This window comes from Pan troglodytes, chromosome 1 (genome assembly GCF_028858775.2).
Source record: "Pan troglodytes isolate AG18354 chromosome 1, NHGRI_mPanTro3-v2.0_pri, whole genome shotgun sequence".
Classification (NCBI taxonomy): domain Eukaryota; kingdom Metazoa; phylum Chordata; class Mammalia; order Primates; family Hominidae; genus Pan; species Pan troglodytes.
This window is the reverse complement of record NC_072398.2, coordinates 22748956-22776589: the sequence shown is the minus strand read 5'-3', so window position 1 is coordinate 22776589 and position 27634 is coordinate 22748956. Positions and strand designations below refer to the sequence as shown.

General features: G+C 47.1%; 2 long non-coding RNA genes across 2 annotated transcripts; one reads left to right on the top strand and one right to left on the bottom strand.

The window, feature by feature from the left end:
• Positions 1 to 11538: 11538 nt before the first annotated feature.
• Positions 11539 to 23186, top strand: LOC107970391 (uncharacterized). The gene is made up of 4 exons (XR_001712974.1): positions 11539 to 11628; positions 21119 to 21184; positions 21767 to 21832; positions 23107 to 23186. It is a non-coding gene; the product is annotated as an uncharacterized LOC107970391 (long non-coding RNA).
• Positions 22811 to 27377, bottom strand: LOC107970392 (uncharacterized). Its single transcript, XR_001712975.1, has 2 exons — positions 27117 to 27377; positions 22811 to 23241 (listed from the first exon to the last, which is right to left on the bottom strand). It is a non-coding gene; the product is annotated as an uncharacterized LOC107970392 (long non-coding RNA).
• Positions 27378 to 27634: the final 257 nt, after the last annotated feature.

Below are 27634 nucleotides of genomic sequence, written 5' to 3'. Positions count from 1 at the left end.
CATACAATATCATATCCTTTTTTTGGGGTGGGGTGGTCTCACTCTGTTGCCCAGGCTGGAGTGCAATGGCATGATCATGGCTCACTGCAGCCTCAACTTTCCTGGGCTCTAGTGGTCCTCTTAACTCAGTCTTCTGAGTAGCTGGGACTACAGGCACTACACCATGCCTGGCAATTTTTTTTTTTTTTTTTTTTGTATTTTTTGTGGAGACGGGATTTTGCCGTGTTACCAAGGCTGGTCTAAAACTCCTGGGCTCAAGCCCTCCGCCCACCTCAGCCTCCCAAAGTGCTGAGATTACAGCATGAGCCACCACGCCTGGCCTCATTTCCTTTTTATAATTTCTAAAGTAACTCAAGTTTTATGAAAACACATCTTTTAGAAGCACACATAGATGCAATAGAACTTATTTTGAAAGGAAGGCACAGAGCTGATGGACAGAGGATTAAGAATGATTATCTTGGTCAGGTGGAGTCAAGAGGATGTGATGGGGCGGGACCGTATGTCAAGGTTATTGTCAGGATCCTCGTTTTTGTTTGGATCTGGTGCATTCACAGGTGCTTATATTATTTAAAATAACTAAGTAAAAACAAGCCGTTTATAGACCAATAGTGAGGGTGTGTCATAAACCAAGGACAATACTCAGGCCAGTTCTGTGTACTTGAGTTCCAATGGAAAGAACAAAAAGTAGAAATGGAAGCTGGACAAAAGTTAGATGAAATTGTATCATTTTTTTTCAATTGATGTCATTTCAGTTCATTTACCATGTCTGTTATATCCCAAAGCACTCTGCCAATCAGTAACAATGGACTGAAATTCTCCTGGAGGGAGATGTCAATAGTCATTTGGTAGGTTGACTTCTCAAACTTACAGATAGCCAAGCTGGAAGGGAGAATCTTGTGGCAGAAATAGTCTGGGTCAGGTTCTTCATGCTTGGATGAATTAACTCTGTTGCTTCTACCCATGTGGTCGCTTGCTCAGGATCTAAAGTCCCTAGAGAGAGAGAGCACCCATATGTTCAAGCATGGTGCTCCTTTACTTTGGTACTGCAGGGGCTAGAGGAAGAGCCTTGCTGGCAGAGTCTCCAGGAATCACTTCGGCATCTATAGTGAAAGCACAGATGGAGACATTTACTGTATTACCACGACGTCACACCATGGGAAAGGAGAAGAGACGTTAGGTGGCCGAAGCACCTAACATATAATTTAAACATTATAGTATTAGTGGTAATAACAACACCTACCCTTTATGAAGTGCCTACCATGGGTCAGTCTCTTCAAAGACATTACTCTCTATCTTGACTATAAGCAGTAAGAGGACAGGGCTTCTGTCTTGTTCTGGGCATCTGGATCAGAGCCTAGTACATTGCATGCACTTAGTTAATATTTCAATGAATGGCCACCCCGCCTCCCAGCAGTGTCGTGAGGCAGGTATTATTCTTGAGAGAGAGGAATAGTAAGCGTGTGCCCTTCCCATGACCATCACTCACCATGCTCCACTGATTCTGCTTCCTCAGTACCTCTCAGGTCTGGTCTCTGCAGCTTCTCCTCATTGCCCCTCCTATCGGGCCCTTCTCATGGTTTGCCTGGAATGTTGCATGATCTCTCGCTCAGCTTCCTGGGCCCTAGTTTCCACATTTACAATCTATTCCTTGCGTTGCCACCGGAGTTTCTTTTTAAAAACGTATGACTTGCTGCTTCTATGGAGTAGGGCAAGTTTCCTAAAAGGGATAGGAAAACATGCGAGGTGGTCCAACACTATGGTTCACGACAGAAGGAAAGAGTTCTGTAGTATCGTGTGCGTGCTGTGTGCATCCTATATGTGTATTCAGGGAGTCGTTATTGGGACCACAATTTAAGAAGGAGGTTAATTAAAACCCTACCATTTATTGATCGCATACTTTGAACCTGATCTTGCCTATACCATTTTATTGAATTCTCACAATAATTTTTTGAGGTAGGCAATTCTGGTTCCACTTTACAGATGAGTACACCAAGGCCCAGAGAGGTTAGGAAGGTACAAGGTCACACAGCTAGTGAATGGTGGTGTTAGAATCCCCCACTCCCATCCCACCCCTGAGCTTTCTGGCCCCCGAGTCTCCTACTTACAAATAACTGCATCCGGAAGAACGTGTTCATGGCACTGGAGGATGCGTTGGAGGAAAAGGGCTGACTGGACCCAGAAAAGAAAGACAGGAATAGTTTCAAACAGTGAGTTCCTGGACCCTAGGAGATGCCCCCACCTTCCCTGTGGAGTCAGAGAAGCCGAGGAGACTGCTCCTTCCTTGCATGAGAAGTTGGGGGAATGACTTATGATCCCCATCTACTTTTTTTTTTGAGACAAGGTCTCAGTCTATCACTCAGGCTGAAATGCAGTGGTGTGATCATAGCTCACTGCAGCCTTGAACTCCCGGGTCCAAGCAATCCTCCCACTTCATCCTTCTTCGTAGCTGGGACTATAGGTGTGCAGCACCACACCAGGTTAATTTTTAATTTTAGTTTTTGTTGAGATGGGGGTCTTACTATGGTGCCCAAACTGGTCTCAAACTCCTAGGCTTAAGCGATCCTCCCTCCTCAGCCTCCCACAATGCTGGGATTCCAGGCATAAGCCACCATTCCGAGCCTGACGCACAGTTTCATAACTCTTTCTTTTCCACCTCCTTCTTTGCCATTTGTTTCTGAGCCACTCAATTCCAGTTAGCACTTCCACTGAGGAAGGGCTGTGAGAAGGGAGAAGCAGTGGCTAGAAAAAACAAATTAAATTAATTAAGGTCAGTTAATGAATTTATCTCTGAGTAGAGGGACAGAGTGACGGAAATGACCATTGCTGGGAGTGGAAGCAGGTGGGTTCCAGTCCCAGCCCTGCTATGGGCTATGTGGTCTTAGGGGTGGCACTCATCCATGCACTTGTCACCTGTGGAATGTGGGGCTCAGGTCAGATACTCGGTCCTTCCCTGAATCTTCAGTGAGTTTGGGAGAAATGAGCACAGATACGTGTTACGGTTTCCCTACAAGAATGTTCATGCAGCTTTACTTCTAAGAGCAAAACATTTGGGGGGAAATAAGGGCTTATGTGTTTTTTTTTTTAGTAAAAATGATTAAAAATTGCCTGTGGCTGGGACTTGGAATGGGGAGCGACTGCAAATGGGCACAAGGGATCTTTTTGGGGTGATGGAAATGTTCTAAAACTGGATTGTGGTGATGATTGCACAACTCTGTAAATTTATTAAAAACCATTGGATGCTATGTAAATTATATCTCAATAAAGCAGTTAAGATGATTATAAATGCTGGAGAAAAAGATCCCATATCATGGTGGTTGCCTTACAGATACCTCACTTTGTGGAAGGCATTCTGGAGGAGGCGATGATGAGCAAACTACACTCCTGTGTTTCTACAGAGCTGTTAAATTAGCCCAGTGTGGAGAGGGGCATGAATACAAATTGCTCTATCGCATGAAAGCATGTGGTTAAATGGCACCAAAGAAAGAAAAATCAGAATCAGGAGGAGGAATTTAGGAGAGCTTGATGAGATCCAAACGAAGATGAAAATCGAGGCAGAATCTGTGAGTGGCTAAAGACAGAAAAAGGAAGGCTGTGCGGCCCATGCGCAGTTCCACTGAACATTGGAAAAGGGCGGTGGGGGGACCAGATACGGCACCCAGGCACCTAGTGACCAGTTGGTCCAGGATGGGCCCAGAGTGGCTGTGGAGAGAGGAGACTGCTGGCAACCACAGTCATTCAGCCATGTAGTTGTGGTGTGTGCCTGCAAGGCTGGGCTTTGGAACTGGGGAGGACATGGCTATCAGCTAGGAAGTGGCAAAACCAGAATCTGGGATCCAGAAGAATAACTCTGGTGCTTGGCCCTCAACCACAAAGCCACACTGGCCCTCAACAACAATGCCACATTGCCTGCCTTACTGAAAAGGAAACTGAAGCTCAGAGGGGCTGAGTGAGTTGCTCAAGGTCACACAGCAGGAAGTAGTAGGGCTGAGAATTAAATTCAGGTCTCCTGGTGCCAAAGCTGAAGCAGATCCCACCAGTCTTGCCTCTCCACTGCTAAGGAGGACACAAGGACACAGCTAGTCCTGCTTTCATCCTCCTGGGACTCTGCCTGCCTGGGGAGGGGCCGAGGTAAAGAGGGAGGGCTGGGTTGAGGCTATTCTTTCAGCTGCAGTCATGTGGTTGGGGAGAGCCATATTGAGAAGGACTCAACATAGCTCTCTATAAAGAGGAGCCTTGGAGCGCCCCTAAGTTCTCCTTTTGGGGTGCTTGTCATTTGTCCTGGCAGGAAATGGCTTGACTAGATGCCTGCTCAGCATCTGAAAAGGCTGACAGCTGTGCACAAGGAGACAGCACTTTGCCATGTTCACCCAAGGAGAAGGGAAGGGCAAAGTCTTTCAACTCAACCCCTTCACAGTGTGCCTTTCTGCCTTACGATTTGCTTTAAGAGCTCTCATTATTTTATTTAATGCAATAACACACACTGAATTCTTACTAGAACCAGCATTCAATCACGGCTCAATGTCCAAATTTATCCCTGAGCTGGCGAGACTCCCGAGCCAGGTGTACGTGCGTCCCATGCAATGCTTGACTCTCTCTGGAGTGATCTTGAGAGGTAAGCCAGGGACAGTGTGGGAGGAAGGAAGGGGACACAGTGTGTCCTGGGTATTATCATCTCTGCTGCATTATGAGGAGACCTGGACTGAGAGAAGGGAACCCATTCCTCAGAGGCTGGAACGTGGCTTACCTTCTTTCCACTCCTGCCGTAACCACTTCAGTCCCAGGACAGCAGTGTCTGCAGGAACCACTGTCCTACCACAGGGGGAGTCCCTGTGCCTCTGTAATTCCTGTGACTCCTGCCTTGGCTCCTGGTCTGCTGTCCATTCCCAGGGCACATGCTGGACCCTGTGTTTGTTCCCAGAGCAGCTCCTCTTCTGAAATCTTCACTTGCAATGCTTCACTTTCTGACCACAGTCCCACAATATGCCTTCATAGCTGAGCCCTGCTGGAGAAAAATCATGTGGCCTGTAGATTGGCCTGGGGCCCAGCCTCAGCGGGGCATTTGGTGTCACTCAACAACCACTTGACCTGGTCCTCTGAATGATTCCCCTTAATAACCATCCACACCTTCACCACTTTCTTCAAGCTCTTCGCCCCAATGTTTCCCCCTCTGTCACCTACTTTAGTGAGCAAATTGCTGTGCGTTGGGTGCCCCATGTACTTGCCACATGGGTTTATAATGATTTATTTATGTATTTGTTTCCCCAACTCGACTGCATCCTTCTTTGGGTCAGGATCTGTCTCCTATTCCTCTTCCTTTCCCTGTTGCCTGACCCAGCACCTGCAACCTCCTGTGGCTTAATCACTGTTGCCAAGTGAATAAGAATAGATCAAGGGGTCAAGGCACAGGCTCACAGCAGAGGCTGGCTCAGAGAGATGACCCACACACTGTTCCTGTGAGCTAGGAGGAGCTCAAAGGGCCTCCAGGGACCTCTATGCTGCTCAGCTGGCATTGAAATAAGAGAAGACCAGTAACTGCTCTCTGCATTCTAAAATCCTATGTTGGGAGATGAAACATAAAATCTGAGGTCATTCCGTCCTTTACAGTGCAGTTTCCATGGCGACTGTGGCCAAGGCCTGGGTAGGGGCAGCTGTGCCTCCTGAGGCCAGGCCCAAGTCCCACCTGTGTGTAGAAGAAGGGCACCCTCGTCCTTTCTGCATCGGGCAGGTGTACATGGTTTTCCAAGTCTTTTCTCTCCCGATTCACACACCCCGAGCAGCAGTGGAGCCATGAACTTCCTGCAGAGTTGAGAGCTTGGGAAAGCGGGGCAGGACAGACTAACCCTGAAGGACTGAGCTGCACCCACACACCCTGGACTCCTCAGCCCACCCACAGGTGCCACCATCCAAAGTCACTTGACCTGGGTGGACTGGGAATCATTCCGCCTCTTTCTTCTGGGAGTGGGGGTTTGAGGGAGTTGTGTGAAGACAATTTTTGTGTGTTTCTCACCACTCTCCTGCCCCTCTGCGATATCACTGGGCTTTATGACCAAGAACTTGCTCTTCTGGGTCTCAGTTTCCTCATCTGCACAATGAAAGGGCCACACTCAATGTTAGCAGGTCCTGGCCAGGCGTGGTGGCTCACGCCTGTAATCCTAGCACTTTGGGAGGCTGAAGGGGGCAGATCACCTGAAGTCAGGAGTTCGAGAGCAGCCTGGCCAACATGGTGAAACCCTGTCTCTACTAAAAATACAAAAATTAGCTGGGTGTGGTGGCATGCACCTGTAGTCCCAGGTACTTGGGAGGTTGAGGCAGGAGAATCGCTTGAACCCGGGAGGAGGAGGTTGCAGTGAGCCGAGATCATGCCACCACACTGCAGCCTGGGCAACAGAGCGAGACCCTGTCTCAAAAAAAAAAAAAAAAGAAAGGGAAAGAAAAAAGGAAAACAAAAACAGCAGGTCTTAAATACACTGCGTTTCTGTGTCTGCCAGCTCCTACCACCTTCTCTTCATACCCCCTCTCCACTTACCTCTCTCCTCCTCTGTCTCTCCACCCCCTTCCTCCTCATCTCCCTCCTCATCCTCCATATCTCCTCCCCATCCTTCTTACCTGTCTTCACCTGGTTCCTGGTGACCCAGACCCCGTTGCTCTGCCTGATGGCCTCTTGGTTTCTCTGGAGCAAGGTCCTGGGAGCCTCCTTGACTTTCTCCTGGGCCTTTGAACCCTGCCCTAGTCCATCCCTGAATAGAGATGGGAGTAGGGAGAGAAAGTGGCAGACCAGGCTGCTATGTGGCATGCTTGCCCCCACATTATGAAGCAGAGATCTCTGGGTCTGTTCTCCAGGTGCCCCCCGCACCCAGCCCAGCTCAGCCATGCCTCTTTCTCTTGCCTTCTGGGACTCATCTACTAGGCCTTTTCCTTATCATTTCCATAACAAGCTCTTTGCCTCTGCTTCCTCCTCAAGCTAACTTTCCTTCTCCCACCTTTCTGTCCTGGCTCTCCCTCCCAGCAGTCTAGCTCCACCTTTCACTCCTTAAGACTGCGATTTGATGGACAACCCACAACTGCCCTGAACTGAGTCCTTTGAAGGAGATTCGAAGTCTACAAACTGCCAAACTCAATCACTTGACTCAGTTCTCATCCTTCCCATGCGGGTGGCATCTTGTTTTCATCACGGAACATTGTGTCACATAGTTCACTGAATGCTGGGAAAGTGCCCAAATGCTTTGTGGGGCCAGGCACGGTGGCTCACATCTGTCATCCCAGCACTTCGGGAGGCCAAGGCAGGTAGATCACCTGACGTCAGGGGTTTGAGACCAGCCTGGCCAACATGGTGAAACACTATTTCTACTAAAAATACAAAAATTAGCTGGGCGTGATGGTTCATGTCTATAATCCCAGCTACTTGGGAGGCTGAGGCAGGAGAATTGCTTGGACCTGGGTGGCGGAGGTTGCAGTGAGCTGAGATCATGCCACTGCACTCCAGCCTGGGTGACAGAACTAGACTCTGTCTCAAAAAAAAAAAAAAAAGATTTCTGGGATATTCTTGTTGCTATTCCATCCCAGGCTCATCCCATTCTTTTCTGCCTGTGGTTTTCACCAGGGCGTTTTCTCTGGAGAACCGTGTCCTAGGAAACCCTGCTGGCTCAAGCCCACGTAGACCCTCCCGTGGACCACCAAGGCTCAGAGCAAGGACTTCTCATTACCTTGTGCATCATTAAAAAGCACGGCTTTTCCTGCTACAGTCATTACAGGCTGAACTCTTCTAATTTTTTTTTAACATCTTGAGATATATTTACATGGGCCAGAGTAGTTTCTTTTTGTCTTTATCTCTTGCTTGATCTTTTACTTCTATATATGTTAGTTATCAAAACAATGAATTAATTCATTAGTATGAATTGATAGCCTCAACGGATAGCCAGTTAGGTTCTTTTAAAAAAAGTATCATTATAGACTCATGGATTTATATATATTTGACCTGTTTCAATACACTGCTGTTACTGTCCTTACTGGTACTCACATTTTCACATCTCTGGCCAGCGGGAGCCTCTTCACCCTGGCTCCTGAGACCACTTTACGACTCTATCAAATCAAATTTGTCTTTGACTGTTTCCTCACTATCTTCTGTGACAAGCTGCTCCAGGCTATATGATTTTCAGGGGCTCTGCTGCCAGTGATGGTTGGATGGTTGGATGACGAGTATTTTTTAAAGTTCCTTACATTATCCCTTTCCCCAGGGCAGGCAGAAAGTGTGGAAAGGTGGGAGGCAAATCTCTTCCGCGTTTCAGGCTTACCCGGGAGGATTGAGCTGGATTCCTTTCGACTGGGGAAAATGACAAGGCTCCGACCCAAAAGGGGGGCAAAGAGGGGTTTCCCCAGCAAAGGTGAAGGGTTAGGTTTGGGGGTTTCCAAGGGTGGCAGAGAATAAGCCATGTTTCCTGGTGGAATCTGGGAGCTGCCAGACCTCTGCTGGGGTGGCCTGCGGATGCAGGAGGAGGCTAGTCTCAGCGAGCTGTGGACCTGGGCTCCTCAAGGGGATCCCTATTCTCACGGTTATCTGGGCTGCCCGTGGACCATCCCAGTCTTGGCAACAGGCAACTTAGAAACAATTCCATGATGGAAGGCTGGAGGCCTTTCCTGGTTTTCTACAAGTTCAGCTCTCTAATCTTGCACAGCCCTTGGGAGAGGGAAGCTGACTTTGATATCACGCTGGAAAATGGGACCCAGAGAAGGTTTAATTTAGTTTAAGCGAAGTCATGAGGCAGTTCTCATATCCAAGGACAGTTGTCTGTGGCCATGTCCCCAATTTTGAGACACACCCTTTAACTTAGGACATTTTGTTCCCTAGTCCTAGGTCTCTGGGGAACAGGAGGCTGTCCTTTCTCCAGATGTGGAGGATAGGGAGAGAAGAATCTGCTGTTTAAAGCCCTCCATAAATGCTAGCAATTATGATTTCCCTCTATGCCCCATTGCCCAAGAACTCCAGGCTCACCTCTGCTTCCCTTTCTTGTCCCACTCACCACCCCCTCCTCTGTCACACAGTTTATTGAGCTCCATCCACTCGGAACCATTTGCAGACTGAGGAATATGTCATGTGCTCTCTTACCTCTGGGCCTTGGCACATGCAGGTATATCAGTTAGGATTAGGTTCAGCTGCAAATTACAACAACAACAAAACAAATAAGTAGTTTAAATCTGACATTTATTTATTTGGCATGTGAAAGAAGCCAGAAGGGTGGCTCTCCAGGGCTGATATAGCAGCTTCACAGTTGTCAGGATGCAAGCTCTTCTTAACTTTCTGCTCTACCATACTTAATAGTTGGTTTCTATCTCAAATTTGCTTTATGATACAAAATAGCTGCTGGCGCTGCAGCCATCAAGTCCACATTCCAGGCAGAAAAATAGAGGAACTTGGTTGTATCTCCTAGTTGAGTCAGAACTCCTTCCAAGAAACCCTATAAACTTGTATTTATATCCCATTATTCATTGCTAGCTACAAGGGAGTCTGGGAAATGTAGCCCTTTAGCTAGAAATATTGTCTAGCAGGATAAATGATGTTCTAATCATCAGGAAAAAGAGATAGATAGATATTGGGTAGGAGCTAGTAATCTCTGCAATCAATGAATGTCCCTTCTCTTTGTTCAACTTGCTCTATTGACCCTTTTGCTCTCAGCCTAGATAGAGCTTCTTTTAGGAGACAGGCCTCTTGTAGGTACTTTCCTTGTCCCAGACTTCCTCGTTATCACACTGTATTGCTCCTGCTGCTCCACCTGTCAGTCTCCTCCCTTGAACATGAGTGCCTGGAAGGCAGGGACTGTAGGTGCTCAATAAAGGCTTATGGAGTGAATGCTGGGAGAAGGCTGGGGCAGCCTCATCCAGGAGCATGTCACACTATTTCTCCCTGTTCAGAATGCTATTATAAACTCCAATTGATCTTGCTATGTTTTCATTTCTATGTCATTACCACAAATATGTACCCAAACCTTGTTTTTGAAAGAAAAAACATCTCTTCCCCAAACCACCTGGGATGGCCCATGATTTGTACCTTCACAGCTTTGGAGAATGGCATATAAAAAACAGCATAGCATCCAAACCTATCTGGACGTGGTCTGTAGGGCAATAAAATAAAAAGTAATTTATAAGTGGCAAGAAATTTGAACTGAAGCATAATGTTATTTTGTGAGGAAAGCCAAGCTGTTCCATATAATTTGTCATTCAAACGGGGCTCTCTGACTTGCTCAAGCCAAAGGCTCCTAACTCCTTCCCATCTCTGACTGACTCCTTCTGATTTAATTCTAAGTGGCTGAGCTCCCAGTATCTCCAGTAAAGATGTTTGCTATCTCTTGGCTTAGGCAGGTTGTCTGTACTCTTTGTAAGTGGCTGATCTGAGATGAAAAATTTTGGCCGTATTATCCTAGAAATGTGCTCCTAGAAAAACTCTATCAGTAGTTTTCAATTCTCTATCATTGTTTACCAACCTATTCCAAAATTTAGTTGCTTAAAACAACACTTTATTATTTCTCAAGATCCTGTGGTTTGGCTGAGCTTAGCAGCGCAGCTCTTCTGTTCCTTGTGTATTGCTTAGGTCACTCCTGTGGTTGCCTTCAGCTGGGAGCTTGCTTGTGATCGGAACATCCAAAATGGCCTCTCTTCATACCCCATTTTCCATGGTGTGATTATTCCACATTGCATGCCGGTATCAAAACATCTCATGTACCCCAAAGATACACACACCTACTATGTATGTACCCACAAACATTAAACATAAAAAAATAAGGAAAAAATGGACTACCCTTCTCCAGGGCCTCTCTCCACATGGCCTTGCACCATTCAGTAGCCAAACTTGATCTTCCTTCAGCAATGGCAGCTGGCTTCCAAGGAGGAACTTCCTAAGGGGGCAAGCCCAAATTTGCAAGTGCTTCCAAGGCTTCATGCCTGCTAATATCCCATTGGCCAAAGCAAGTCATGAGGATAATCCAAGAGTCAATGAGAGAGGGGAATACACAGTCCACAAATACTAAGTGACATGTTTCCTTGACCACCAATATAATAATCTACACAAGTGCCCTCTAAGGAGAATGGAACAGGAGAGGAGAAGACTAGCCTGGGGTGAGCTGCATTCCTTTTAGTATAAGTTCCACGACTTCATGACTCATTCTTTGAGCTCCAGAGGCACAGCCAGTGGATGAGGGCTGTAAGGTAGCAGGTTTGGATTTTAATAGGAGCTGCCTAACAGTGAGACACCTGCTTTGTGAGTTAGTGAGCCACCCATTGTGGGGAGTATTCAGAGAGAATCTAGATTGCCTCTTGGTGGGAATGTGTAAGGAATTCTTGCCCGAGCTAAGAGCTGGACTAAATAATGGATAAGCTTTCTTTTAACTCGGAGTCTATTTAAAGCTCTCCTAGGCAGGCCAAGAACATTTGTCTCACAGATAACAAATTCATGTCAAGCCACTTGCAAGGTGGGGCGGGGAACATAGTCCTCCAGGTGGAGAAGATCCCAGCTGTGGAAGTGACTCTGTCTGCGGATTGGGAACATTCTTTGTGCTCTCGTTGATTGACAGCTGCACTGGGGTTGAGAGGGCGGGACTTCCTGTCCCAACCAGCCCTGAGGGAAACAAACAGGAAAAGGTGACTGGGTCCTGGTCAGCACCGTCCAAACAAGCTTGCCACAAGTACTTCAGCTCCACACAGCCCTTCAGGGGCTGCCAGGGAAAGAGGAGGCAGGGGCGGGGAAGGGTAAGGGAGGCTGTCTGGGGAGATGCCACTGACCTTGCACTCCATCAGAGCAGCTCCACTTTCGTTCTTGCAGACTGAGTTTTCTTGTGAGATTTTTGTTTAAGGAAAAGCTTCCAGGGCTAAAATTGAAAGCTTTAAAACTACTCAGAGCGATTTTATCCGTGAGAGACATTAAGTCAGCCGAAGTGCCCTGCTGCAGGGGGGACCCTGTGTAGCGGTGGAGGACGGGAGTAGGGAGGCAGCCCTCCAGGCCTTTGGTATTGAGGGAGGGCAGTGGAGGTGCTCAGGGTGGGGCAGGGCTGGGGCCGGGGCCAGAGTCAGCTCCTGCACCGAGGTGCGGTCTCGGGGTACAGTTTCAGGGGGCTTGGCCCTTCTTACCTGGGGGTGGCCCCAGTCTATCTAAAGGCACTAAGACACCCACAGATGACAGAGCCAGAGCCAGGGACGCTGGGACGACCACTCCTGGGGGCACTGCGGGAATGTGAGGGCACCAGTCCAGCTCCAGGTCTGACTGGAAGATCTAGAGCTCCCCTAGATTTGGAGCTCACCCTACACTCCCGGCAGCACCCTCTCTGGACAAGCCTGGGAGCCCGGATCCTTTTGCTCCAGAGCGCCTGGCACGTCCTCAGGGTGAGGCATCCTGGTGGTGTGCTGAAGGAGGATACCCTCCCATCTCAGCTTCAGGCAAGCATTCTTAGGGCTTCAGGTCCAAAACACGACCCCTTTCCACCTCCAGACAAAAACAGAGTGGGGCCAGCAAGGTGGTCAGGATGGAATCTTTTGGACAAAACCAGTGCCCCCTGGAGTGAGAAGCAGACCAGTGTACCGCAGCTGGAGCCTGTCTTCGGCACCTCCCACCTCCTGTTCCAGGACACCCTCCCCTCAACACGTATATTAGTCTTCTATTGCTTTGTAACAGATTGCCACAAGTTTAGCAACTTGAAAAGACACCCATTATTCTATGGCAGTTTTTGGGTCAAGAGTCTGTACGGCTTCACTGCATCCCTTGCTCAGAGTCCCCTGGGCTGTATTCCCCTCTGGAGGCTCACCTGGGGAAGAACCCACTCCCAGATTCACTCAGGCTGTTGGCAGCATTCACTTCCTTGCAACTGTACCAAGGGATGGGGTCGGGGAGGGTCCCCCTGTTTACTGGCTTTGACTGGAGGCTTGCCCTCAGGTCCTAGGCTGCCAGCTTCCTGCCACAAAGGCCTGGCCACTGATTTCATCTGCCCTCAGGAGATGAGGCAGTATGGTATTTTTGTACTTAAACATAGAAAAGGTACAGTAAAAATATGGTATTATAATACCACTGACAGTCTCTGCCCTCAGGAGGCCCTTCTCTTTAAGGGCCGCCTGCCTGATTAAGTCGGGCGCACCCAGGACAGTCTCCCTTTAGATGAACTCAAAATCAACCAATCTGGGACCTCAATTACCTCTGAAAGTCCCTTCATTTTTCCCATAGTGCATTGGCTAGAAGCAAGTCTCAGGTCCCACCTAAGCTCAAGGGGAGGGGGATATACAGGGTGTGAACGGCCAGGGGACGGGAATCCTGGGGGGTGTCTCCCACACTCCTCTTTTGGAGACCTCAGGATCCAGTACCCTAATCCCTTCCTTCGCTTGTGAGGACTCACACCCTGCCACCCCTGCCACCTGCCCCTACCATGCACAGCTCTTCCAGTCCAGACGTGCTCATAGCAACTCAGTTTTCTGTCTTATCCTAACACAAATTTTCTCCCAGCTGTCAGACAAGATAGACATAATTGGATCAAAGAAGTCCCCAAAGGGGACTCTGCATGGTCTTTGGGGCTTCTGCCTTATTCCAAAGAAGTGACCGGGGGAGACATGTTAGGGGTCCATGACTAGTGAATCATAAAAATGGTTTACAGTTAAGTGTTGCTTAATGACAGGGATTATGTTCTGAGAGATGTGCCATTGGGTGATTTTGTCCTTGTGCAAACATCATTGAGTTTGCCACCTAGGCTATATGGCATATAGCCTATTGCCCCTAGGCTACTAACCTGTACAGCATGTTACTGTACTGAATACTGTAGGTAATTGTAACATGATGGCAAGTATTTTTGTACTTAAACATACCTAAACATAGAAAAGGTACAGTAAAAATATGGCATTGTAATCTTAAGGGACCAGTGTACTACTCTGTGTGGTATGTTGTTGACTGAAACACCATTATGCTGTGAGTCCTCACTATTTGGATGCTGGGAAGGTGGCTCTTAATCACTCTGCTTAGATCACCGCTTACTTTGCCACCCAATAGGGCCATCTTTTGGGGGTTATGTCTGCTCCTCCCACCACCCCAGAACATAACTTATCTGATAAACCACCTACGCTTCGTGTGTTTGCATTTTGCAGGGGCTCAGTACCAAAAGAATTGTCCCAGTCTCTTCTGTAAAGTGTTAATAATAATGATCATGGTAATAGTCCCATTTATCGAGCACTTACCATGTGTTGGGCACCGTGTTAAGCACTCTATGTAGTCCTCATATCAACTTTACGAAGAAGGTCCTATTTTAGAAATGTGGAAGCTGAGTCTCTGAGAGTCTAAGCCTCTTGCCCAAGGTCACAAGTTGATGAGTGGCAGAAGTAGGATGGTCCCCTCCCTGGAATGTCAGAGTCCAAGCCCGTGTGATACTGCCACTCCTGATCCGAACACTTCCTGTCCTCAGTTGTTTGGTTTCCATGCCCTGCACACCTCCCTGGGTACAGCCATGGCTGGGGCTCTCTGAGTCGGCCCCTGACTGGCCTGGGAGGGGCTGAGCATGGAGCGAAAAGAATTGCCCTGGATACAGGCTGAGGGCCTTCAGGGAGCCCTTTGCCACATGGCAGCCCAGAGCCTCCCCTGAAGCCTCAGAGGTACTGCCATAAGTGAGAAACCAACCTACGCCCAGGAACCAAATGCCAACAGAGACCAGTCTGTGGTGCCTGCCAGAATAACAGAGCTTCATGTCCCCATGTGTCATCACAGGAAACATGAGACCACGCAACTAATGGATGCCAAAGCAGCCTGGGCCCAGCGTGCTGCCTCGTGAAGCGGGGACAGAGGAGCTGGGGAGCTGGAGCCAGGCTAGCTGGGTCAGGGGTCCCAGGGCTGGGCCTCCCGCTTTTAGAGCCAGAGGAAGTGTCACTGAAGGACTTGGAAACAGAACACTAAGAAGACACTGGGTCTTTGCTTGGGACCCATCTTTGCTGATTTGAGGATGTCCAGGACTGAGAGCACCTGCTTTCTTGATTGGCTTTGTTTTTGCTGTTGTTTTGTTTTTTAGTTCATGACTTGTTTAGTTAAACTGCAGAGTAGGGAGTATAATGGCACATGACTCACCTCGGAGGCCTAGTAAAGATGACCTTCAAGGAAAAAGGCATGATGTCTCTGCCTCTCTGTCTCGCTGTCTCTCTCCTTCTCTCCCCAAGTCCACTTCTCTCCTTTTTTCTCTCCCCTTTCCTGTTTCTCTCTGGATTCCTCCTGGCTTCTCCATCCTCTAGAGAGTCATCAGTTCTGGGACTCCCACTGCTTCCAAAAAGACATCAGTGAATTGGGGGATGTCTGGGACAGCTGAATAATAAAAATTGCACGTGGAGAGACAGAGATTGATTGGTGCCTGAATGAGTGGGCGAATTCAATTCACATTGATCGAACTCCCGGGATGTGCCAGCCTCTGTGCTCAGCCCTGGGTGTGGGCGTGTGTTGCAGGGAAGTGGAGTTGGGGGCTGGGGGAGGAAGCTACAGAAGCCTAACCCTGGCAGTAAGGATTCTTAGGAGGGTGGGAGGAAGAGTCAGCCTCCCTGCCTCAACCAGGGGTGCTTGTCCCAACTCCACCACAGTCTCTGGAGAGGGGGAAGCAGAGGAGATTGATTTTCAGTTTCCAGGGCACTGTCATCCTCTGTCCTTCTTAGCAAACGCCTCCCCGACCATCTTTAGTCCCCTCTGTCATGTTCACTGCTGCCTGCGGTCCCCTTCTGTTTCTGTCAGAAATAGCCCAAATCAAAGGCAGTCTCCAGACAAGTGAGGGGACTGACACCTCTCAGAAAGTCCTGTCCTCACCCACTTCTGTACCCAAGTGGAAGGAGAGAAACCTCATGAAGCTGAAGGAGGGAGCCTCATTACCCAGGACCCAGAGGAGACGGGGTTTTCATGAGTGGGACGATTAGAGCTCTGGAGGTTCCTTGCCCACTTACAGACCCCGTTCTCTAGCCCAAGATTAGAGGTCTGTTCTGGTCCTCACACGCTCTGTCTTGGGGCTGGGGAGGGGACTGCAGGGAGCCAGACATCTGAGGTCAGGGCCTGGCCACATGAACCATGGGAGAGAACAGATAGGGTGTTTGGAGGTAACCTCATGTTTTTTCTGCCAGTCAATTTGGTTTATTGTTCAGATCTTCAGCTGTAATTACAGGGAAACCCAACCCTAATCCTCACCAGGTTTAATCAGGAGAGCTGATTTATAGATTGATTACAACTTCATAGATTTATTAGGAGCTGAGTGGGGCCAGCGTGTAGTGGGCTGAGTGAGACTGGCCTGTTGCACTGGGAGACAGAAAAGAAGAATGAAAGCCAAAAGCCAGGGAGAAAGGGGAGGGAGTCAGGAGGTGAGCAGAGGGAGAGGTTGGGGAGAGAATCCAAAGAGAAGAGATGGGCCTCAGACAAGCAGAGGGGAAGAAGCAAGGGGAACTGAGTGAATGTGGGAAGAAAGCCTTTGGGACCAATCTCTCCAGCAATTCTTAGGAACTAGGCAGGCCTCATTATTTAACTTTTCTAAGCCTCAGTGTCTTTATCTGTAAAATGGGCGTAATGAATACCTACCTCATAGGGTGCTTGTGATGATAACATGAGACTGTGCATGCGAAAGAACTAGGTATGGTTCCTGATACCTGGGGTGGGGGTGTGTGTGCAGGGGTCAGTGGGATAAAAGGAAGAGGGAGGAAATAGGAGAGACAGCAAAGAGAAAGATGACAAAAAAGAGAATATTGGCAGAAACGGATTCATATACTATACATAACTGCCATGGAAGAAACTGCTACACGCCCTCCCCAACCATTCCCTCCTTCCTCCATAGTAATGAGCTTTAAATATTTGATTTAGATTTTTTTCTTTGAGACAGAATCTCGCTCTGTCACCCAGGCTGGAGTGTAGTTGTGCGGTCTCGGCTCACTGCAGCCTTAACCTCCAGGACTCAAGTGATCCTTCTGCCTCAGCCTCCTGAGTAGCTGAGACTACAGCTATGTGCCACCATGCCTGGCTAATGTTTTAATTAATTAATTTATTTATTTTGTAGAAACAGGATCTCATTATGTTGCTCAGGCAGGTCTAGAATTCCTGGGCTCAAGCAATCCTCCTGCCTCAGGCTCCCAAAGTGTGATTTAGATCGTTTATTTAACCTTTAATTTAGAGTAAAGTTTCCTAGCCTCTTTTGTAGTTAGATGAGGCCAGCGGATATAAGTGGAAGAGATCTATGCAGGTCTAGGGGATGCGTTTGAAAGGAAAAGATGCACTCTCTCCTTCCCTCTTCCCACTGGCTGGTGCACCACTTGAGCCATGCAGACAGCCCTTCCTGGCATCCTAGGAATGTCAGAGTGTCTAGATAAAAGGATCCTGGGTCTGTGACTCTGTAGCCACCACAGGAGCATAGGCAGTCCTAATGACTCTGGGGAATTAAGCTACTTTACTGACCTAAAATTTTAGGAAAAAAAAAACAAAAAACAATCATTATCTTGTTTAAGCCACTTTGATGTTGCATCTTTTTAATATGCATCCCCACCTTGATTCTAACTCAGAGCTGTCCAATCAAACTTACTGAGATGATGAAAATATTCTCTATTTACATTGTCCAGTATGGCAGCCACCAGCCTCTACATGTGGACATTGAACATCTGAAATATGACCAGTGCGACTGAGGAAATGAATTTTAAGTTTTAATCAATGTTGATTAATTTAACTTTAAATTTAAGTAGCCACATGTTAATAACTACTAACTGAGAGGCTACTTGTTCTTCTCTGGAATCAACCCTCTTGCCCTTTAAGCGGCTTCTCCATGAAGGGAAGACGCCTCTGGGGGCGTGTCCCCTCGGCTTCCAGGTGTGGTTCAGAATTCTGCCCACGTTTCAGTAGTGCACAGTCTAGGAGTCCTTGGTTCTTAAGAGAATGAAAGTCTGTCCAAGTTCAGCTGCTTTTAGACCAGAGAGGCCTCTGCTGGCTCTCGTGTTCTCTCTCTTAACAGCCTTCCACATTCTTCTCAGTAACCTGGTCATCAGCCCCAGCCTTATCCACTTTGGAAAAATGTAAATAAAACTGTTGGCATAAGAAATGTGACTTGCCAAGGTAAAGTGCTAGCTCTGAGTGTCTACTGCGGGACTCCTTAGATCCTAGACAGTAATCTCCTCCTCAGCCTTGCTAGAGCTCCTCTCAGCCTGTTTTTCTCAGATCATCAGCACTTTAAATTCAGTGTGGCAAAGATTCGTCCTTGGGTCATTAAAGGCTGTATAAGGTTGTCTGACAGTGACCCTTGTTGTTACTCTGGGTCCTAGGCCCCATCTTCTCCCACTCGGAATGCTGTGCCCAAGCTCACCTTCCCACAGGTTGGATAGTTTCTGCTACCCTTCATCCCTCTCTTCTGACTTCCCAGAAGCACTAAGTTTTCCAAATACTTCTGTAAACAGCTGGCATCTAAATCTAGACTGCCTGTCCTGAGTATTGCTCTACTGACAAAGTTGCTTTCCCTTTTTTTTTTTTTTTTTAAAGAAGACTTAAAGAGGAGAGGTCCCTTCCATTAGAACAGAGACCCACCCTAAGTCCAGCAGGGCACCCTGGCTCCAGCAGTCCTCTCAGTGGGAAGATGGGAGGAGGGGGGACTCATGCCTTCACTTCTCTTATCAATCTTGGCTTTAGAAGCATTCTTCTCCCTCATCATGTTCTTCTGCAAACATGATACCATTATGGCTTCAGGGGACCAGTGGGGAGGACAAATGTTACTTTAGGAAGGAGGAGGGGAAGCTCTATCCACAGAAGAAGCAGGAAATAAACCACCTGATCCAAAGAGCTGAAATAAAAGTACTATTCTAATTTATGATCTAATTCCACACTCCTGGTCTTTTGGAGTGGGAAGCGTGGGTGTGAAATTTGTATTAAACAAATGGAGAATAGAGGCACAGAGAAATGACTTGCTCTGACCACAGTCACGCAGCTGGGTGGAAGTGGAGGTGTGAGTAGACACCAAGCTGAGGTTCTGTCTTTAAGATCACATTTTGCACAAGTACGTTGCATCCAGAAAAGGCAACCAGAAGATTGGCTCTGGAAGTCAACACGTAGAGGGAAGCCCAAACATGAAGCTCATGTAGTTCAAGACCAGTGACTTAGAAGTTTCATTGCCAAGAGGTTCACTAGCTTCTTCTAGTAGACCTTGGTCATTACAGTTATGTCTGTCTAGCATGCATCCCTACACCCCTTTTCTGGTTGCAGTACCACCTATTTCTTTGGGAGTACTTCTATCCACTCCTTTAGGTTTGATGGAGGGTGTCAGTCACAGAATGCCACCCATTACAGGCCATGTCAAACTCAGTACTCAATCATGGTACCCTGGCAACAGTGACTGATTCAAGAGCTGGGCCCATTACCAAAGATGGAATGATGAGAACCACTTCCTGTGAGAAAGAAGTCTCTTTCTGCTGGCCTTGTTTGGAAGGGTGTGATTTTGGGGTTTTCAGAGGCCATCTTTCTCACCACAAGGAGCGAGCCAGTGTCTGCAGACTGAAGCCACACACAGAGAGGAGCAGAGCTGAGAGCTGAGAGATGGGGGCGGGGAAGTGGGGAAGGGTGGAGATGGAGATATACATATAGAAATTAGAATATTTATAGACATAATTTGAGCCCTTCTATGGACTTCCCAGCCATGTAAGTCTAGGGTTAAACCAGAGAAGCAGAACCAGTAGAATAATATAGATAGGAGAGGAGGAGAGAGAGAGAGAAGGAGAGAGAGAGAGAGATGGACTTATAAGGAATTGGCTGGCACAATTGTGGCTAAACAAGTCTGAAGTCTGTAGGGCAGGTGTTCTGTGCTGGAAATGCATGGGGGAAAAAAAAGACACACACACAAGACTTTTTTATTTTTATTTCTATTTTTTAGACGGAGTCTTACTCTGTCACCAGGCTGGAGCTCAGTGGTGCGATGTCAGCTTAGTGCAACCTCCGCCTCCCGGGTTCAAGTGATTCTCCTGCCTCAGCCTCACAAGTAGCTGGGACTATAGGCGCATGCCACCATGTCCGGCTAATTTTTTGTATTTTAGTAGAGACAGGGTTTCACCATGTTGGTCAGGCTGGTCTCGAACTCCCGACCTCAGGGGATCCACCCGCCTTGGCCTCCCAGAATGCTGGAATTACAGGCATGAGCCACCACGCCTGGCACACACACAAGACCTTTTAAGGGTGAACAACCTTTATCCCACGTATATGGCAATATAGATATAATAAGCAAATGATATAACAAGCAAATTGCAGTGGAAAGGAGTGAAGGGAAAAGATATGTCCATATATATTTACACCACCAGATTATGGAGGAAGCATCACCAGACTGGGAAGCAACAGCCTGGGCTCCAGAGTGGGCCGCCGGTCCGTGCACAGACGAGGAGAGGTCTCATGGAGCTTCAGTGTGGTCTGGGACCCTAGCTCTTTTGTAATGAATTGTTTGGCATGAGGCCCAGTCACGAGGGCCCTTCGAGACTGGGCTCAAGGGACACAAAAAGGTCTACTTGTTTTTGTGATTGTCTGTTGTTTCTCAGTAACTAACGTACAGGAGCAGATTTCTCTAAAACATTGCTGGATGAATGCCTCAAGGGGCTCATGCAACCTCTTCCGGGACTTGGTGACCATTGTTTATGTCCATGTTCAATTGAGTTCAAATTAAATATTTAACTTTTCCTCCACATTCGGCCTCAATTTGATACTCAGTTGTGGATAAAACGTGTAAAGATACATGGGGAAGGCATAGTTGATATAGATTACAGATACAGGGTAAACACAGGAGAATTAAAAGCACAATTAATAAAAACCACACCCACCACAGCCAACGCCAATGCCAGTTGGACAGCCAATTCACGATGGGGTGCCCATGGTTATATTCTAACTGCTTTGTTTTTGCATGTCTTGGGCAAGGAGAGTAATATTGTGAGAATTGTCAGGGATATACACACAACATTCAGCATGCAGTAAGGCGCAAACCCTTCCTTGGGCTGCTGTAAGGATGTGTAATGCCATTTGATTTTGCAACACAACAGTACGCCCCTGAGCAAATTCGTCTGATAACAACATAAGTCCAGTGCTACTAGCATTAAGAGCTTTTTCTACATGCAAGCTTAATATTTTAATTTGTTGTTGAAGCAGGATTGTACCAGCAGTGATATGGTACCACCACCAGGGAGTCCGGCGCATTTGTAACCAGCAATATTTGTAAGTAACTAGATTACTGGGGAGGGGAATATTATCCCAGATAGTGAATGGAATTAATGGCCACCCCCAAGTGCATCTCCCCGTTCAGTTCGGGGGCAGGTATCACCACCCATAGGATCCGCATACCCAGAGGGCCCCCCAGGGAAGGGGAAGAGTTCTACTACAATCGTATTGCTGTAATGTGTAATTTAAGTAACAAAGGTGCTGTGTTTCACTGGGGGCACTGTTATTGATTTGGAATATGTGCTGACAACTGTCTGGTGGAAGAAACCCCAGAGTGTCATTGGGGAAGCTATTTAAGGCCCCCAAACAAAGGGGGGGCCATAAGGAGTCCAGCTACCAGTATGACAGTTTCCCAGTATACACTGTTCCAGGCATATCAGGTAGGATACAAAAGCTTTTGACTCATTGCAAGGGTGGATGTCGCCTTTTGTTGAATTTGGGCAAGAATAGACTGTTTAGTTTGGTTAAAAGAAGTTCAGGTTGTACTACAGGTGCTATTCTCCCAACCCCATTGGTAGCGACATAGCCACTTGGAAATATTAGCAGAGATAATATTCTAAGATAATCCATTCCCTGCAGCCTCTGGCAACTCGACACATACCAGCACTGACTGCGGTTGAGCTCTTTTGCAGCGGTGGCTACCAGGTAATAAATTCATTCTAGGCCTCAGACACAAAGACACAAGACACATCAGTAGATAGGTCATTCCCTGTAATAGCAAAAGTGGAGGGGAACATGATATTGTTTTTTCATATTTAGGAAATTGTACTATGCCTTCATTTTCTGCTCCCATAGCTACAAGGTCACCAGCCTGAGGGGTGGGATCTGATGGACGCTGTACCTATATTTTGGCTCCAGGATTTAAGCCACTAGTACCAGTGGATCTGAATAACCTGGTTCTGTATGTAGCCTCTGTTGGGGCAGAGATTTCCTACAGGGTTAATTGCTGACAAGGTACCACTAACAATTGAGCAACTGGTATCTGCAGTTTTATAGCATAAGAATCTGGAGTGGTATTGTATAAAATGACCTTTAACTCTCCCCGGTAATCACTGTCAGTTATACCCCCGTGTACTCTAATACCCCGCATTGCAAGACCTGATTGGAATGTAATCCACCCATAATGTTTGCAAGGTATAATACCTATAATAACTCCTAAGCCGGTGGCTACCGTGTATGTACTTTGGGCAGGAATTATCCCAGGCTTTAAACTATATAAGTCCAAACTGGCGGCTCCTCTTGTACTCCTCCATGGGAGTGGGTGGATTTTCCAGCATTTTAGCAAGACAGGTTGGACTACACCTGCACACTTAGCAATTTGTAAGTGTAGGATAAGCATTTGGCTCAGTGGGGTTTCAGATGTTGTTAATGGCCGATTATTTAAAATTTGTAGTATCTCAGACAGGAGATCGTTCCATTTTTCTAACTTACCTTGCCCTAACACCTTTAGCTGTTTTTTCAATAACCCATTCATTCTTTCGATTAGGCCAGCTGCCTGTGGGTGGCATGGGATGTGGAAAATCCATTCTATGCCATGTTGGGCTGCAAAGGTTTGTACAGCCTTACCTTTGAAATGGGAGCCACTGTCCATTTGAATTTGTATGGGCACACCATAATATAGAATTAGGATGTTTAAGGTTTTAATAGTGTTAGTTTGGTTAGCATTAGCATAAGCGCAGGCTACTAGGAACCCTGAGCCGGTGTCTACAGAAGTACATATATATTGGCACCCTTTAGAAGTGGCAAAGGACAAGTATAGTCCATTTGCCAAATTTGTCCTGGCATTTTTCCCCTATGAGTGTGCCCCAAAACCCTCTGAGGAACTGGCTTAGTTTTTAACTGTTGGCGTGTAGTGCGTTGGGATAAAGTTGTGTGAACCACATCCTGCGGTAATGATATCCCTCTTTGCTCTCCCCAAGCCATGGTTCCCTGGATGCCTAGATGTCCTCACTGGAGATGCACCCACTGCATGAGCGCAGCCAATCCGGTTCTTCTGGGCCTGAGTCTGCAGTAATAGTGGAAGTTTTAGCTTGTTGGTCAGCCTGCTGATTAGTCTGTCAAGAGAAAGCAGAGACGCATGAGCATCAACATGGAAAACGGTGATAATGGTAGTGTGCACCAGGATCCAGATATCTTCCCAGTATTGTTTTCCCCAAACATCTTTATTCCCAATTAACCATTTGTTTTGTTGCCACTGGGGCATCCAAGTAGTGAGACCATTTTCTACTGACCAGGAGTCGGTATACAAGTGACAAATCCTGAATAGCTCCAGCCTCCTCCTGAATAGCTCGGAGGACAGCCACCAGTTCAGCCAGCTGGCTGCTCCCACCCCTTCCTTCAACAGAAATGCTCATGTTTTTAACAGGATTATGAGCCACAGCCTTCCAGCATCGGGTCCCACCAATGTATTTGGCGGATCCTTCAGTAAACCAAATGTGTTTCTGATTCTCTGGGTTTAGTTCTTTAAAGGATTTGCCCCATTGTAGGTGGCGGGAGTGGCGGGGGACGGTGGCTCTTTCCTTATCTGCAGGACTTGCTTGGTGGTGTCCTGGGTTGGCAAATTTTGTACATCCTCATGTAAAAACGATAGCCCCTTTGGCCCCGGCTTAGCCCCACCTTGTATGTACCATTTCCATTTGATGATGCAACTTTTTTGGGTGTGCCCTATTTGGTGATTTTTGGGGAGCTCATGACCCAAGTCATAATAGGAATTTTGGGCCTCATAATGACATCATGATTGAAGCAGGGGCACTCTGTTTCCGGCAAAGCCCAACAACAAGCTAACAATTGCTTCTTGAAAGGGGTATAAGTTTTGCCGGCCTCTGACAGTTTCCCCGTCCAAAACCCCGAAGGTACCCTCTTCCCATCTTGTTTCTGCCAAAGACTTCAATTAGCATGTTGATCTAGGACAGTTACTTGCAGTTCTTCTGGCCCATCCTGTATGGGCCATAGATCCAGAGCCAGTTGCACTGCTTGTTTCGCATGTGAAAGTCATAGCGTTTTCTAGTGACTGCATGCGGAGGTTGTAAAATGTTACCCAAGTGGGGAATATGATGTCTCCAGAATCCAAACAAGCCAATAAATTTCTGGGCCTCTTTTTTAGTGGTAGGGGTGGCAAATTCTAGTATTTTAGCCTTAACCTTTGGTAAAATGGACTATTTCTCTGCATTCCATAGGACACCAAGGAACTTTACAGTTTGTGCAGGTCCTTGAATCTTACTAGAGTTAATTTCCCATCCTTGAGATAGGAGCTGGGTTTTTACCTGCTCCAAACCCCGGCTGACTCGTTCTTCAGTTTCCCCCTGAATTAAAATATCATCAATATAATGACTGATTTGAAGTCCCTAATAATTTAGTTCTGGCCTTGTAGCATCTAAATGCTCAGCAACTTGCCGATGGCAAATGGTGGGGCTATGTACGTACCCTTGAGGCAAGCAAGTAAACTATATTGTCTCCTGTCCCATGTGAAAGCAAATTGGTCCCATATCTGGGGGTTTAAAGGGATGGTAAAGAAGGCATTGGCTAGATCAATTACAGCATACCATGTTCCGGGATGCTGCTGGACCAGTTCAACAATGGTTATTACATCGGGACAGCAGCAGTTAGAGGCAGAGACTTTATTTAAGGCCTGATAATCCATGGTCATATGCCAACTCCCATCAGATTTCCTAACGGGCCAAATAGGATTATTCTACTGGTTGGTGGTGGGCACTAAGACACCCGCTGCTACATAATTCTGAATGGTTTCAGTAATTTCCTTGTGTCCTCCTGGAATATAATATTGCTTCAAATTTATTATTTGAGTGGCAGCAGGAATATCTACCTCGTAATGCAATTTGTCTGTGGTAACTGGGCAGACTAACTTTAAGGACCTGACTTCGAAGGAGTCTTGGCCGTCTGGCAAGTAGAGAGTTCTCCCTTTTAGGATGTCAATGCCAATAACATATTTGGGGATGGGTACAATCATAACTTTATGTTTTTTTTCCATGGCTATTTCCTATTTTCATTTGTATAGCAGAATAGCAGGCAGGAATCTCTTTTCCTCTGAGACCAGAAATGACCACTTTGGGTCCATGAAATGTACTAGGGTTTCCATATATTAGAGTGGCCTCAGCCCCTGTATCAATTAGGGCTTTTAGAGTAGTAATAGTATTGTTTTTCCAATAGATGTTAAGCTTCACATATGGGTGCATATCTATGCACTTTATTTGCAAAGGGGCCTAGCCTTCCTGTCATAGTCCAGCTAAAGAATCCAATAATTCTTGGTAAGAGCCTCCCGATGGCTGGGTTACAGGGGTACTCAATGGAGGCATGCCAGGGGTGACTCCCGGCCCAAAACTAGAGGGCCCACCTGTTGTCATTTGGCGCACATTCCTCACTTTTTGTTGATATAGTTTCCATAACTCTTTAGCTTCCTTGCCATCAATTTGTTCTCTGGGAACAAATTGTCTGCCCCACTCCTTAATCCTCTCCTCCCCACAGGGCATCCGATCCCCCAAGTCCTGTAGCTGACCTAGTTGTTCCAGTATCTCCCGTGTGGGAGTATCTCTATGGGAAAATAATAAAGATGTTAACACCATTCTATAAGCAGGTGGAGCAATCTTTAAAATCTTATTGCGGATTGTAGGACTTAAAGGTGTTGCCTTTATGTTATCAGCCATTCCCAGCACCACAGCTGTTTCCATTGCCTCCTCCTTTAACCACATAGCATACTCCTTAAGCGTATGCCAGGGCTTTCCCCCATCTGGCCAGGCATCCTCTGTGGAATATTTCTGTCTGGCCGCATTGATGGCCAATTGCCACAAAGATATTTCATCTAAAACATTTCCCTCATCATTAGTAGGGTGGGGTGCAGTAGCCCAATTTCGAAGAGCCAGCTGAATTTTGGGTACCCATGAGAGGGTAACAAACTTTAAAACATTCCCTGAGTCCACTCTAATGCCATTGGCACCCTGTTCATTAACTCGAACCAACCAAGTAATTACACTTTCCCCTCCCTTTTGTTGAAAGGTTTGCAAAATGTCCGTTATTTCCTGCTGGGTAAAGTCTTCTACAGCGTCTCTCCAGACCATCTGTCCGTCCCGCCCCCGCTATATGGCCCGTGGCCGCCTCCGGGGTCTGGCCTCAGCAGGTTCCCTTTATTCATCAGGGGAGTAAGTGGTCCCTTCTTCATCATCATCCCACATATCTCCATCCCATGTGTCTGGGTCCCACTCAGGGCCTACTCGAGCAAGAGCTACCTGTACCTTCTGCCTATCCACCTTGCCTTGCCTGTTCTTATACTTGTACCAGGCCACCCAGACAGCTGTTTTGTCAGCAATAGCCTGGTAGCTTTGGGCTTGATCAGTCAGGACATAGGCCTGGCATTGGGCCAAAGCCAGCCTAGAAGTTAAGTCAGCATTTTCCTTTTCCAGCTTACTTTTTTATTGTAGCAAGCAAGATAGGGATCCTATCTTGACACATTAACTTATAAGCAGTAAGCAAGCACCATCCACGCCAGATCTCCTTGGCATCTCCTTTGCCCACTGGAATCCCCTGCAGCACTTCACGCACAGCCAAAGGTTCAAATTGCACTAATTTAGACTCCCAGTTCTCACAAAGGCCAGTTCCCCTGGACCATTCAATTGCCAAGGGGGAAAACTGGGGGAGTTCCCATCCTGGGATATGGGAAGTCCCCGAGCTTCCATTCCTGTCCTTGCAGCCAAAAAGCGGCATACTTTTGTTTTCGAATCCTGTTCGTGATGCCAAAAAATGTTCTGTGCAGGAAACGCACGAGGGGAAAAGAAAAGACATACAATACCTTTTAAGAGTAAGCAACCTTTATCCCACATATATAGCAATACAGATATAACAAGCAAATGATATAAAATGCAAATTGCAGCGGGAAGGGGAGAAGGGAAAAAATATGTATATATATATTTACACTCACCAGACTATGGAGGAAGGATCACTAGACCGGGAAGCAACAATCTGGGTTCCAGAGTCGGCCGCCAGTCTGTGCACAGACGAGGAAAGGTCTCATGGAGCTTCAGCACGGCCTGGGACCCTAGCTCTTTTGTAACGAGTTGTTTGGCATGAGGCCTAGTCATGAGGGCCCTTCATGACTGGGCTCCAGGAACACAAAAAGATCAACTTGTTTTTGCAGCTGTCCGTTGTTTTTCAATAACTAACGTACAGGAGCAGATTTCTCCGAAACATTGCTGGATGAATGCCTCAAGGGGCTCATGCAATCTGTTCTGGGGCTTAGTGACCATTGTTTGTGTCCACGTTCAATTGAGTTCAAATTTAATATTTAACTTTTCCTCTGCAGCAGGCAGCCGCAAGGGAAGGTCACAGGTAGGCTGGAAGCCCATGGCAAGAGCTGAAGCTTGATGATGTCCTTCAGCTGCAGTCAGGAAGAAAGTTCTAAGGGGAAAGGAGAGCAATTGTTGACCCAGCAGCTACTTG